Source organism: Ursus arctos, unplaced genomic scaffold (assembly GCF_023065955.2).
Source record: "Ursus arctos isolate Adak ecotype North America unplaced genomic scaffold, UrsArc2.0 scaffold_3, whole genome shotgun sequence".
NCBI classification, from domain to species: Eukaryota; Metazoa; Chordata; class Mammalia; order Carnivora; family Ursidae; genus Ursus; species Ursus arctos.
The window spans coordinates 98,073,797-98,086,982 of NW_026622985.1; the positions used below are offsets into that span (position 1 = coordinate 98,073,797).

At 47.4% G+C, this 13,186-nt stretch overlaps 1 long non-coding RNA gene across 1 annotated transcript in view; it reads left to right on the forward strand.

The window, feature by feature from the left end:
• Positions 1-13,186, forward strand: part of LOC125281091 (uncharacterized) — a 303,368-nt gene that overhangs the window by 106,495 nt on the left and 183,687 nt on the right. Inside the window, exons 2-3 of the long non-coding RNA XR_007188156.2 lie at positions 10,186-10,273; positions 11,274-11,441. This is a non-coding gene — a long non-coding RNA (uncharacterized LOC125281091). The remainder of the gene's footprint in view (positions 1-10,185; positions 10,274-11,273; positions 11,442-13,186) is intronic.

Sequence of the window (13,186 nt, forward strand, 5' to 3'; positions counted from 1 at the left end):
CTGGGACAGAGGCGACGTGATTGTTGGGGAGACTGTAGAGGGGGTCAGCTAGCTACAAGAATGTGCAAAGGTGGGAAGGGGACTTGAGAACCCAGCCCCTTACTGAGCAAAGAGAAAACAGTTGAATCAGTCTCGACCACCAGGCTTCCCAGCACTCCGTGCACAGCCCTCTTCCTGTGCTGCACGGTGGGCCCAGTCCTCCCTCTCGGGGACTGCTGAGTGGTGCCGGGAATGGCTACAGCCTCCTGGGGCCATCTTGCTGCAGATCTCCCACATCTCTGGCTTGATTCTTACCCACCACCTGCTTCATTTTCTCCTCAATGGGTTAATCTAATTAGGAACCCAAATGTGTAACGTTTAAGCACGTGTACCTGTTTAATTTGCAGGGCGGAGACTGCACTATATGGTGAATTCTAAAACGTTCTGACAGCCTGAAAGTTCTCTCCATCGTACTGATCTTTCTTTAAAGCCCACCTTGGATTGTCTCCACCTCTGGTGGCAGAGGTAGAACATTTCTGTGTAGCTTCTCCAGTTTTGTGGCAAGAATAACAATCAAAAGGCACTAAGCAACTGAAATGTCCCAAGAGCAGGGGAATGGCTAGCCCATGACATACACATGGCGGGTCTCTAACATGGGATCTTTCAAAGTGATTAATGAAGCTGCCAGGCAGATATTTAATGACCCTACTGACTAGGGAAATACTTGTGATAAAACATTAGGCAATAAATGGGATGCACCATGGCCGAGTTTCAGTAGTTAGCCTTCCTGGTTTCCCTCCTCAGGAGTCACCCTGAGGGTCTGGCACGTGCTAGAATGTTATGGAGGGTGTGTTTGACTCAGCAGCAATGAGTCTGTTCCACAGGAGGAAGGCACTTCGCCAAAGGGGAGGCTGGCCCCTGGCCGGTGTCTGCACATTCCCATGGCCACATCTCAGAACACTCTGTGGGTGTATACTCTCCAGACACCCACTGACCGATGCACAGCGATCTGTTCCATCTCTTTGTAAGATGAGATTTCTCGGAGAACACCAGCTGCTAGAGCTGATGGAAATAAACGGAAAACAAAGTGGTCTGAAAAATGCAATGATGGTTAGAGAAGTTAACCGAAACGTCAGAAGCGTAGAATGCCACACCCAATAAGGACTCCAGATTGGCTGCCGTACATTCTGTATATAAGCAAGGAGACGCCATCCGAGAACTTGCTACATGAGAGGCAGTGCAAAACTGTTCGAGCAGAAAGGAACTTGGATTAAAGCTGAAGAAAGTGGTTAGTGTGAGGTTCAGGGATGTGCACAAAATCCAGTCACTCTCACATGACACGTGAACGATTTGCTAGAATCCCAGGAGTTTATGCACATAGTCATGGGAGGCTACAAGGGGAGCAATGTATTCAAACATTTCCATCACAGGTGCATGGGAGCAGGACACTAGCTGTGTGTGGGGGCGTGTTTCCTCTGCAGCGGGAGGGGTTGCTGGGGGTGCCTGGTGTGGACGTGTGTTGAATATAGACCAAACCTGACATTTAAAAAAAGCCATGATGATTGCGAGTTCAGGGCAGCCGGGCCAGGGGTTTGTCCCATTTTGGGTAGCAAGGCAGGCTCTGTGACTGCAGACCTCCTTTTTTAATGAAATCAAAATATTAAGGTGGCCCTAACTAGTTTCTTCAGTCTATTTGTCAGAGTGCTATTTATTTATTTTTTTAAATAAAATATTTTATTTATTTGAGAGAGAGAGCACAAGCAGGGGGAGCTGCAGAGGGAGGGGGAGAAGCAGGCTCCCCTCTGAGCAGGGAGCCCGATGTGGGACTCGATCCTAAGACCCTGAGATCATGACCTGAGCCGAAGACAGACACTTAGCCAACTGAGCCACCCAGGCATCCCAAGTCAGTGTGCTATTTATGATTTGGGGACTGGTGCATTGTATTTAGTGACAAAAGCAGATTTTCAGTGTTCACGAGAGATTTACTGACATTTGTCTATAGAAAACACATGCAACACACACACACACACACACACACACGCACGCATGCACATTCATAAATCCGCAGCCGGGTGAAGGGCAAGTGTGGGGTGGGGGAAGCAAGAGAGGGAAAGAAGAAGGAAATTCATCAAACCCAACTTGTGAGACTTGGCTTCTGGTCATGATGAAGTTTCAGGGAGTGCACTAAACTTTTCTGCTTTGCATGAAGCTGGACACAATATATTAAACAACTGTTTTCAAACGTGCCAAGAGGCAGCACAGGCCTGTGACCGGGAGAGAAGGAAAAGCCAAGGTGAGCTTTGCAGTCACCTTGCTTTCTGTCTGGTGAGCGTCTGGACCATGACACAGGGAGGGGAAGGCAGCACATCGGTCTTACTGAGACAGATCGGGGGTTTGGGGCCGCTGGCAATGGAGTTGGCCAGGTGAGGTGCTGATGAGGAGGCCCCTGTTTAGAAGGGGAGCTCCGGGAATCTGCAAAGGGTCATCTGTCTGAATACAAGCTGCATTTTCACGGGGTCAGGGTCTGCACCGCCGAGTGAAGCCAACTCCCAGGGTCCCACAAACTCCACGGGACCCTGGCCTTCTCACAGGCCTGGAAGACACTGAAATTCTGACCAGTCAGAGTGTAAGGGCCATGCTGAAGACTTTGGGTACCCTGCTAACACCCCAAGGAAGGCCATGGTTTGGGAACAGGACTTAATTAACCACAGCGTAAAGCCCAGTGCTGGTCAGAGTTTCTCAGCCTTGGCTCTGTTGACATTTCGGGACTGATCATTCTTTGTTGGGGAGAGGGGCTGTCCTGTGCTTAACAGCGCGTTCAGTGGCCTCCGTAGACTACCCGCTGAATGCCAGCAGCCCTCAGGTGTCACATGGCTTTAGACCCTTTGTAACGAAATTAAAAAATGAGCTTCAAAGGGACCAGGGTGATTTGCAAGTAAATTAATTGCCTGGTGAAACAAACCTCAATATTCTCAAAAGACAAACAATGAGTAACAGAGCAACCAAGATTGCACCCATAGCGTTCCTCATACGAAGTGTGCGTGCGGCACGGATCACCGCATCGGCGCAAGGATGCGTCTCCCCGGTTGCTGTCGTTGCTCTGACAGGTGGCTCCTGTCAGCCCCGCAGCATGGGCAGCTGTACAGTCACCTTGCCCCGGGTCACGCCCTCTCTCTGGGGTGGCCTATAGCTGGTGACTGATTGGCAAGGGGGCGTAAAGGCCTGGCGCCCTTGTGCCAAGTTGGGAAATCTCTGAAGAACTTAAAACAAAAAAACTAATAAAGGTAATCACATGGATTTAGAAGTACTTAAAAACAAACAAACAACAAAAACAAAAAACAAACCCAGCTAATAAATCTAACGGAGGCAATGTGGGAAAAAGGAAACAACGGACAAGGCCAATAGAAAACACACAGCAATAGAAGACTTCCCCCAACTGTATCAACAGCTGTATGAAATAGAAATACACGAAATGCTCCAATTAAAAGGCAGCTTAAACACTAAGAAGAACAGCAAGACCATATAAATGCCATTTGTGAGAGATCCATTTTAGACATGAAATAAAGATCAGTTAAAAGTAAAAAGAGAAGGATAAAACATGTGAATGTTAAGCATACGGAAGCTGCTGTTGTGGACTGAATTGTGTTGTCCCCAAATCCGTATGTTGAAGCCCCAACCCCCATGTGACTGTGTTTGGAGGCGGGGCCTTTAAGGAGGTAATTAAGGTTGAGTGAGGTCATAAGGATGGGACCCTAATCCTCTAGGACTTGCGTCCTTATAAAAAGAGGAAGAGACCCCAGGACTCACTTTCTGCACGTGCACAGAGGAAAGGCCACGTGAGGACACAGCAAGATGGTAGCTGTGTACAAGCCACGGGGACAGTTCTCACCAGAGACCAACCCTGTCGGCATATTGATCTGGGACTTCCAGCCTCCGGATTGTGAGAAAATAGGTTTCTGTGGTCAAAGTCACCCATTCTTACGGTATTTTGTCATGTTAGCCCAAGCAGACTAACACGGCCGCAATGGCTATGTGAATACCAGACAAATTAGACTTTGGGGCATGGAGTGTTATCAAAGACAAGAACATTTCCTAATGACAAAGGAATCACTTCATCAGGGGGACAATCCTACACATGGAGATTCTTGCCCAGATGCCCCTTCACAAAAGAACATTTTGGCCAGCTGTGGGGAGTGTGGTCAGTGAGCGGACCCCGGTCAGTCCCCATAGGTCCTGCCCCAGCTGCAGAGAACTGCCTCACTCCAAGTCACCTTTCCTGGGGCAACCCACATGCTGAGTGAGGCAGCTACAGAGACTCAGCCTCTCTGGCCCCATACAGGCTCCTGTGATGGGCAGCACCCACTCCTGAGGGCCCCTCTAGTGGTCAAGCACATAATCTCTGCTAAAAGCCAGGCGTTGCTTCACAAATCGGGAACCTTTACGCAGCAGAAGGCATGGTCTCACTCCGGCTCTCTAGGGCTCTGCGCTGAGACTCTCTGAGTGGGGTTTGCCAGAGACTTATCTGCTTTTGGCACCCCCAGCTTCTCAGATGTGCCGGGAAGGTAGCTCAGTGTGTGTGTGGGGGGGCAGCTGGGTTTGTGGCAGAAATCTCTTCTGCTCTAGAACACACTTCAAACTGGATTTGGGAAATAGGGTATATCAGACTTCAGAACATGGCTCCTCTCAAACAGCAGCTGAATTAGAGGGCCGAGGAAGAAACGTACCAAGCACTGTGCCTTTTTCCCACGGCATGTGATAGATATGAGGCTCAGTGACCTGTCCTTTGCAGAAGAGGGTATGTTTTGATTTGCACCAGACTGTTGGACACATAAAACTTCACTAGTGTGGCAAGATGACCAGACCCTGAATGTCCACAGGATTTTTCTCCCAACAACTGGTACGAATAGAGCTCACTGGGATACCTGGACACAACGTGTGACACGTGACCATTCTGGAAAGTGGTTTGGAAGCACCACTGGGATTAATAGCTTAGAATTCTAGATTTTTCCCTTGTGCTCCTGCTACTGGTGCATTTCCCTTTCATTTGAACTGTTGTCCTGGAAACCTTTGAAGCAGAGGTGAAGCAAATGAGTGTTTGGCTTTGAGCTGGAGTCTCTCTTTTCTCTGTCTGAGCCTGGACTCTTTGGGGGATCGGAACTGCTCATAGACCTTCAGTCCCTGCAAGAGAAATCTCCTGGGGAAATGTCATGAAGAGAAGCACACTTGTGCTACATTTGTGGTCTCTCTTCTCTGCAGTGATTCTGTGATAATAAATGTGTTTAAAAATCCATTACAATGGCAAATCTATAGATGGCAGATGGTCCTGAATTTGCATCAGCAGCATAAACAATTTCACATTTCAAATGAAATTTCTGCTAAAACACTCATGCTCGAATGTAATGTAAAACACAGACAGATTTGAACAAATAAGATACTGCTGCTTTGTTTTAAAATATTGGCATAGACAAAAATGTATTATTCATATCATCTCTCTCCATTGCTTTGAAACTGAAAATTATTTCTGTGGCCAGCTCTGAATAAATATGTGAGTCGGTACCTTAGCAACCGTGATGTGTTCATCTAGCTTGATGTGCAATGTGGAAATCCTGTCTCATACACCAGTTTTACCTTCCTTTCTTCAGTCTTGTGTCCTTCCACCTGCTCTTCTTTGCCTATCTGTGGGCAGGAGCTTACTTCACAAAGTCTTGTTTGTCTGTGTCCTGCAGGATAAGGACCTGGGCAGTGTTGAGGGATGGCGTGAGGTCGGGCTGGTAGATGCTATAAGTCAAGTTCAAAGAGTTTCTGTAGGTCAGGGTGATGAAATCCGGCACTGTGGCTCCAGGAACACTGGTTTGCGAATGTGGGAGGTCAGACACAATGCCAGCTAGCACACTGAGTGATACAAGTTCAAGAATTCTAAAGACTGTCAGAAGAGTGAGAGGCCAGAATTAGAGCAAGAGATGTGACTACACCTGCGTGGGGAGTGAGGGCATTCCTGCAGGAGGGACCTAGTCCTATGGTCATTATGCAATATCTCTATTAAGCGATCACTGGAGCTTGCTGCTACCATTGGCATCAAGTATAGTGTGCATAGGGAATTCGACTATACTTCCATTGGAAAATATAATTTGTGGTTAAAAACCATAGATGTGTAGAGTAAATATAAATCTCAGACCACAGACTTCTAAAATATCTGAACTTAATTTGTACTTAAGCCCTTATTCTGTCCATCACCACAATTTCTGGGCTCCCCTTTTCCTTTCCCCAGGATTATATCCAATTTGAGGGCAAGCATTAATTAGATTTGGTATTCCGTCATTAATCCAGAAAGACAGCTGGAGACTCATTCCTAACTCTACCCTCAATGCCCCTCTGGAGCCAGAGTCTCTGCTGCCTCTGGACACTCTCTGGAGTAGAGGGAGTTACGCTGTCCTCACAATAGACCAACCTCCATGAGAGTGTCTGAGATTCCTCATCATTTCTGTACTGCCCGCAGCCTTGAATATTGGTCTCTATGGTGTGTCCTGGGTGTATCATTCAGAATTATCTGGTGAAACAAATCCGATAGGGTATATCTTTGCCTCTCTCTCTCTATCTATATATATTTAGAGAGACAGGTTTTAAGGAATTGCTGCTTTGTTGTAAAATATTGGTATGATAAGAATGTATTATTTGTGAGCATTTAAGCAGTTGGGTCATGTGATTATGGGAGGTGGCAAGTCTGAAATCTGGAGGGCAGGTTAGCAGGCTGAAAACTCAGGTAGGATGTCTGTACAGTCTTGAGGTAGAATCCCTTTTTCCCAGGAATCCTCAGTTTTTGCTGTTAAGGCTGTCAACTGATTGGGCGAGGCCCATCCACATTATGGAGGGTAATCTTTTTTACTGAAAGTCAACTGATTATAGATGTCAATCACATCTACAGAATACCCTTCTGGCAATATCCAGACTAGTGTTTGGCCAAGCAACTGGGTACTACTGCAGTCTAGCTAGGTTGACGCCTAAAATGAACCATCACACTGAGCTCTGGATTCTGCCATTCCACTTGCCCAGACACACCTTGAAGCCCTGTCTGCTTTGTCACTTGATTTTGTGAGCCAGCCATGAGGTCCAAGAGCCTGGTTGTCCATCTTGGGTTATAGCCACTGTTTCCAGGGGACCTGGTTCCATTTGTAGAGCTTTTTATCAGTTCACGACCATAGGAGTATTCCTGCAGCTTCTAGATAAGCTTCCACATATTCTGTGCTCACATTTTGACTTACAAATCAGGTTATGAAATATAACTTATTTTTCAAAATTTAATCTGTGATTTGAGGCACCATTCTTGTCAGGGTGATAGAAATTTCCTATCAGTGTGGGGTTCTTCCTACTTTTCTAGGGCGCTTGGGGACAGGTTGCAGTGGAAAGACAATTCACAAGTGCTTCCAGAGTCCTCTGCAGCCAGCCCCGAGGTTCACAGGCCTCTCTGGCCTTCGGTCAAGTCAATGCGGAAGTGCGTGTTTCAACCTGGAAATGTGAACTGTTTCCGTCCCAGGTCTACCTTTGGCAACAGAAGGGCATTTTTCACTTGCTCGTGATCATTCACGGCTTTGATGTTCTACTCACGCTCTGATACCGTGGATGACAAATACAGAAGAAAACAATTGAAAGGCTGGCTTCAGTGGGCAGATGAGACTCTGGACTGAGAAAGGAAGTGTTTATTCTGAAGCATCTGCCATAGCAGGGGAACCGGCTCGGAGGGGCCCGTGGGAGCTTCTCTTTTGCTCCCAGGATGAGGAGGATTGTAGCCAGAACTAGTCTGTTTGCAGGAGAAGGCACTCGTCGGAGAAATTCTATCCCTTACCCACTCTTCCATCGCTCCAAGATGAGTACACCCCCAAACCTTGAGCATCCAGGTCAACTCTTCCTAAAGCATGGAGTTGGGTTGGGGGGGGACGAGAGGCAGGAAGCCCCTGGGACAGGTGTTAATACACCTGCTTCACAGGCCACCATTTGCTGGTGCAGGGGGCTGGAGGGGGACAGCTTCTGTGGAAAATGCCATACAAAGATGACTCCTCTTCCCACCTCTTCCCTGGTCTCGGAGTCAGGAGGAGGCTGCAAGGAGGAAATTTAAGATGAAGAATTTCTGTGTTCACTAAGAAAAATTAGTGATTAAGAAACACATTTTTGAAAGCCTCGTTTTAAGGAGAAATCATTTCTTAAAAAGGGGCAGCCGCCCCCAATATAGAAAGTGAATAAAAGCAAACCACTTAAATTGCTAATGGCTTTCTCTGCAGAAGACAGCTCTGCTGGAGTCTGATGTGACTCCAGCATGGTTTCATTTAGCAGAGTGTATTAAATTATTGTAATTAAAGGATTTGTCAGCAATATAACAATGTTACATTAGCAACTGTTCATCAGGAAGCTCAGGTGACTCCACTGAGCGGCCGTGGTAACAGTCTGCTCAGCAACGGCTCAGTCACATATTTTGGTCTTTATTCTGTCCAGCTTGTCACTCTGAGCCAAAACTAATTTTCTAGACAGAAGAAGCAGGAAATAAGTCCTTTCGGAAATCTCTAGAGATTTAGATTCCCTCCCCCTCCCACCCCATCTCTTACTGGGACGTTGTACATCTGCTCAGGTCCTGGGTTCAGGACAGGTGGATGGCTTCAGAGCACCGGGCAGACTGGAACACCTCTGCTCCAGGAGGAGGAGGATTTAGCCAGGCAGGGTGCCAGGCACCAGAGATGCCAAAAGATGTAAGAATGGCCCCTGGCCACAGAGGACGTACACAGACCTGTGGAGAAGAGACACTGATTCACCATGAAAATACGATGCCGTAAGCTCTAAAACAGCAAACCCCGAGAAGTTTGTGGAAATCTCCTCCCAGATAGTCATCTGGCTGTATTTTTAAGAATGATGGACATGAGCTGCCTCTTCTAGAAATTGGGAAAGAACTACTTTGTGGGATCTAGACAAACCAGAATCAAAATCAAGAAATGAGCTACTGGCTACCTAAAATACTCCCTTTTGAAATTGGTAAAGCTTGTAGATAAAATGAATATAGGGTATTTCTTCCAACTTTAGTAGTTAAAAAAATTCATCATTCGAAGGTAATTTTTGTAATATGTACCCAGAGCTGTGTTGCTACCGAGGTGTTTTTGATTCTTTCTGCTTGTTGATTTATAAAGCTCTTGTAATGCAAAGTTCTATTTTCCTTTCACACTGGATGAAAATTCTGAATGTACTTAGCCTTACCATGTGCACAACTTCCTCTGTTTGCGCCTCAGAGGGGCTGCGAAAGCTGCAGCCAGCCAGCTGGGGAATGCCGTTCCTCACAAGTTGTAAATAATACCTGACTGTGACTTTTATTTCACTTGATGGATTGTCTGTAATTGTATTTCCTCATCTCTAGAAATGAGGGATTTGGGTTAGAGGATCTCTCTACACATGGTTAAGCAAAATGTTTAAATAAAATAGTCACTCTGATAATATAGGTGTCAGCAGGGTTCAAATTTCTGCATTTTCTGAAGCACATATTAGCCACTTTTTTTTTTTTAAAGATTTTATTTATTTATTCAACAGAGAAAGAGACAGCCAGCGAGAGAGGGAACACAAGCAGGGGGAGTGGGAGAGGAAGAAGCAGGCTCATAGCGGAGGAGCCTGATGTGGGGCTCGATCCCATAATGCCGGGATCACGCCCTGAGCCGAAGGCAGACGCCCAACCGCTGTGCCACCCAGGCGCCCCCATATTAGCCACTTTTTAAAATGCAGATATTAGTCCTGAATAATTGAGAAAGCAGGGAAACGGCCGCTTGACTATAGTATATATTGGCTTCCTACAGGTATAAAGGAACAGAGGTGTTGTAAGTTGGTCCACTGGTTGTATGGCCTGGAATCTGGAACTGCTAATAGTATACACATTTTCTGAAAATAAAACCTCTACTTCCAAGGGTTGAAATTTTGGCTGTGTCCTCACGGATGCTATCCAGGAACATCCTTGCCCATGAGATTTGTGGGCTGTAGGCAAGACTCCACTCTTGGATCATATCACATCCCAGGGAGCCTGGGGATCCGCCAGAAGGCGTTCATGGCTTGTGTGACCACTGTCTTTCTGTAGTTCTGTGGGCTCCCAGCTGTGGAATGTCACTGCCGCATGCAAGACATCCCATTTCCATAAAGAACTTCAGGTTTAACCATCAACGTGTCTAATATTTCTCTCTTAATTAGGCCAAAAGCAAAAGCATGCTGTAGACCTAGAAGAGAGGACCCTGGAGGGAGTGGATGAATCCAGCTCTGAGCCAAATTCAGGACCAAGGTCAGCGGTGGGTTGGGGGGGGTAGTTAGGCAAATGTCACACAATGAATAGAATATGAGGTTTAGAGATGGATCTGAGATGGAGTCTTGTCCACCACACCAGCTGTGGGCCCTCAATAACTTACTTAAATGTGTGTGTGTGTTTTCATAGGAGATAGAAAGAGTACCTACACCATCGGGTTGTTTGAGGGATCAAATAAGAATGTAGAAAGACCAGAAATGATGCCTAACATGTAATGGTTTCTCAATGAATAGTAATTTTTGCTGGTGCAAATGCAGAGCAGAAGCTGGGCAAAAGTTCAGTCAAACCACTCTGTGAAACCTCTAGGAAACAGGGAGGCAGAGAATGACTAGCTCTGTAATGAATACTTGCCAAGCTCCTTTGCGTTGCTGGTCCTGCCAAGCCTACCTCTCTGAGAGTTTCTATCTGCTTCCCCTGAGTCTGAATCAGCACGGACGAGGCGGGTGCCAGGCTTGATTTGAGGCAGGTCACGAGCGAGTCGACTGCATACCAGTACACAGCCCGCCACCGAGCAGGAGGCATGGTGGCTCCACCTTCCTGTGGGATTCTCCTCTGTGTCTTTTATGCACAGGACATTCCCAGTGCATGTACATATAGCACAGATCTATTAAAGAGGGTTTCTCTGTAGCTTTTAGGAACTGTGGCCACTGTCCGTAGGCCATCCTCTCAAGGCCACTGGGGGAGAATCAGCAGGGCTTTCCTGAAGAGCACAAAGCCCACGGTCAAAGATGCCATCATCAGGGGATGTCCCATTAGTGCTATCTGTATTCTGCAACACAAGCAGACCCCCTCAACTGGTGTCCTGACCTGGGTTCACTGTGGCTCAAAACCCATTTGTTTACTCCAGCCATTAAGTTGCATTACCCCCCCCCCCCCGCCCAAGTACTCTGGTTTTTTCCAACGATGACCAGCTCATTGATTTGGATTGGAGGCTTTGTCTGTCTGGGAACTGTTCACATGTTTTATTCTGAATCCACAGACATTTCCCAGGCCTGGAGGAGATGGACAGCGGAGGCTGCAAACTGCTGGTGTGAGAGCTCAGGCTTCTGAGAGGCGCCGGCTGGGGAGACGGGCATTCGCCTGGGTGCTGAGCATGAACGGCTGGGCCCGAGCATGGGCACCAATGAGGTGGTCCACAGATGGCAAGGTCAGACCAGGATGTTTCCTCTGCCCCTGGCTCTCCAAACCTCCCCCACCATGATGGCAGTGGGGTCTGTGGGCAGGAAACTTGCTTTTCCCAACCAGCCAACAAACTGACCCTCAGTTTTCTCAGGCAAATGACTAGCAATCCCATAGACTGTCCTTCCTTGTGCACCAAAGGGCACCTACCGACCACCCACAGAGTGAATTATGGTGGATTACTACAGTGTTCACAAGCTGAGCACAGAGCACTGGATAGCGACTTGATGATCTCCTAGGCTGATCTGGCCAAGGTTAAACCACACTTTACTTACATTTTCCATATTTACTAAACTTGGGCATGTATACTGGACAACGCATAGGTACTTTTTAGCTAAATGACTGGATTTCTTGGGGTCCTTTCTGTCAGTAGTACAGACAGGCAAGAAAAGTGAGGATCACTTTGAGAACTGGAAATGTTTAGATTTATGGGGAAAAGTGATAAATGAATAATGTCTTTGCTGAAGGCCATGTTGGAGCTAAGTCACATAAAATGTAGGTGGGACAAGGTGTCAGGATTAGATAACAAAGCAGGGGACAGGTCCTTGTCTTACTCCCCCAGTGATGCTGTAGTGTACGGCCTCCTACCCAATCTCGCTGCTTCCCACGAGCGCCCACTTCCAATTCATTCTCCTCCTGCAGTCAGGGTGACCTTTTAAAAATGCAAATCAGACTACATTGCTCCCTGTACAGCCTCTAATGCCTTCCTGCTGCAGTTAGAATAACAGCCAGTGGCCATGGCCTCCAGAGCCCTGCCTGTCTGGCTCCATCCCCTGCTGCCCTGTCCACACTCACTGCTCCAGGCACACTGAGATGGGGCTGACCCTGTTCCTGCCTCTGCCTGGTGTGCCCTCTCCCCATCTTTGTGTGGTTGGCTGGCACCTCTTTGGGATTCTTATCTCCTCTGCAGTATCGACAGGGAGGACTTCCCCGAGTCTTCACTCCAAGGGTAGGTACCTACTGTCCCATTATATGAATCATGTTTCTTATTTTCTGTCCTTTATGATGCTTTGATATCCTGGGGCCTTGCTAATCCTAGAGAGATACTCCCTCTCCCAGGGCTAGCTAATTCCTAGAGAAAGTAAACAACTTGCTTGTGAGCACAAACCAGGCCCACACCCCCAATCGCTTCCTTATCTGTCACGTACCAAGCCCACATTCCTGCTGTCCCACACCCCCAGGGCTAGGTGCCAGATGACTGGGGACCCATATGGCCCAGAATTAGTCACACCGTCCAGTCCTACACTTGTTCAGCTTGTCTACCCTGCCTTACCCATTCCTTCCTGTGAAACCCACAATAAAGCCTCCTGCCATGCTCTCCCCTGGTTGCTCCTGTCTCCCCCCTGGTGCTTCCCCAAGGGGCCTTGTGGGGCACAGCAGGCCCTCTTCTCTTGGGAGCTGTGAGTAACAAACAACCCTCTTGTCATCTTACCACATCTGATTAACACAAATCCCAGGTACATTTTAAATACCTGTCCGGGTGCAGCCTCCTCTCCATCTCACTACCCTGTTTTTGTCCTTTGCGGTCTTAGCAGCATCTGAAAATATCTTGCACGTTGTTGATTTGCATTTTACTTGTGAATACAAGCTGCTGCCCTTTAAGGATGCAGGCATGGTGCAGGTAGGGCGTCTTCTGTCTGGTAAGCATCCCTACTGCCCAGATCAGAGCCTGGGAAAATAGGCAGTCAATAATTCTTGTCTGAGCAAAGTTTG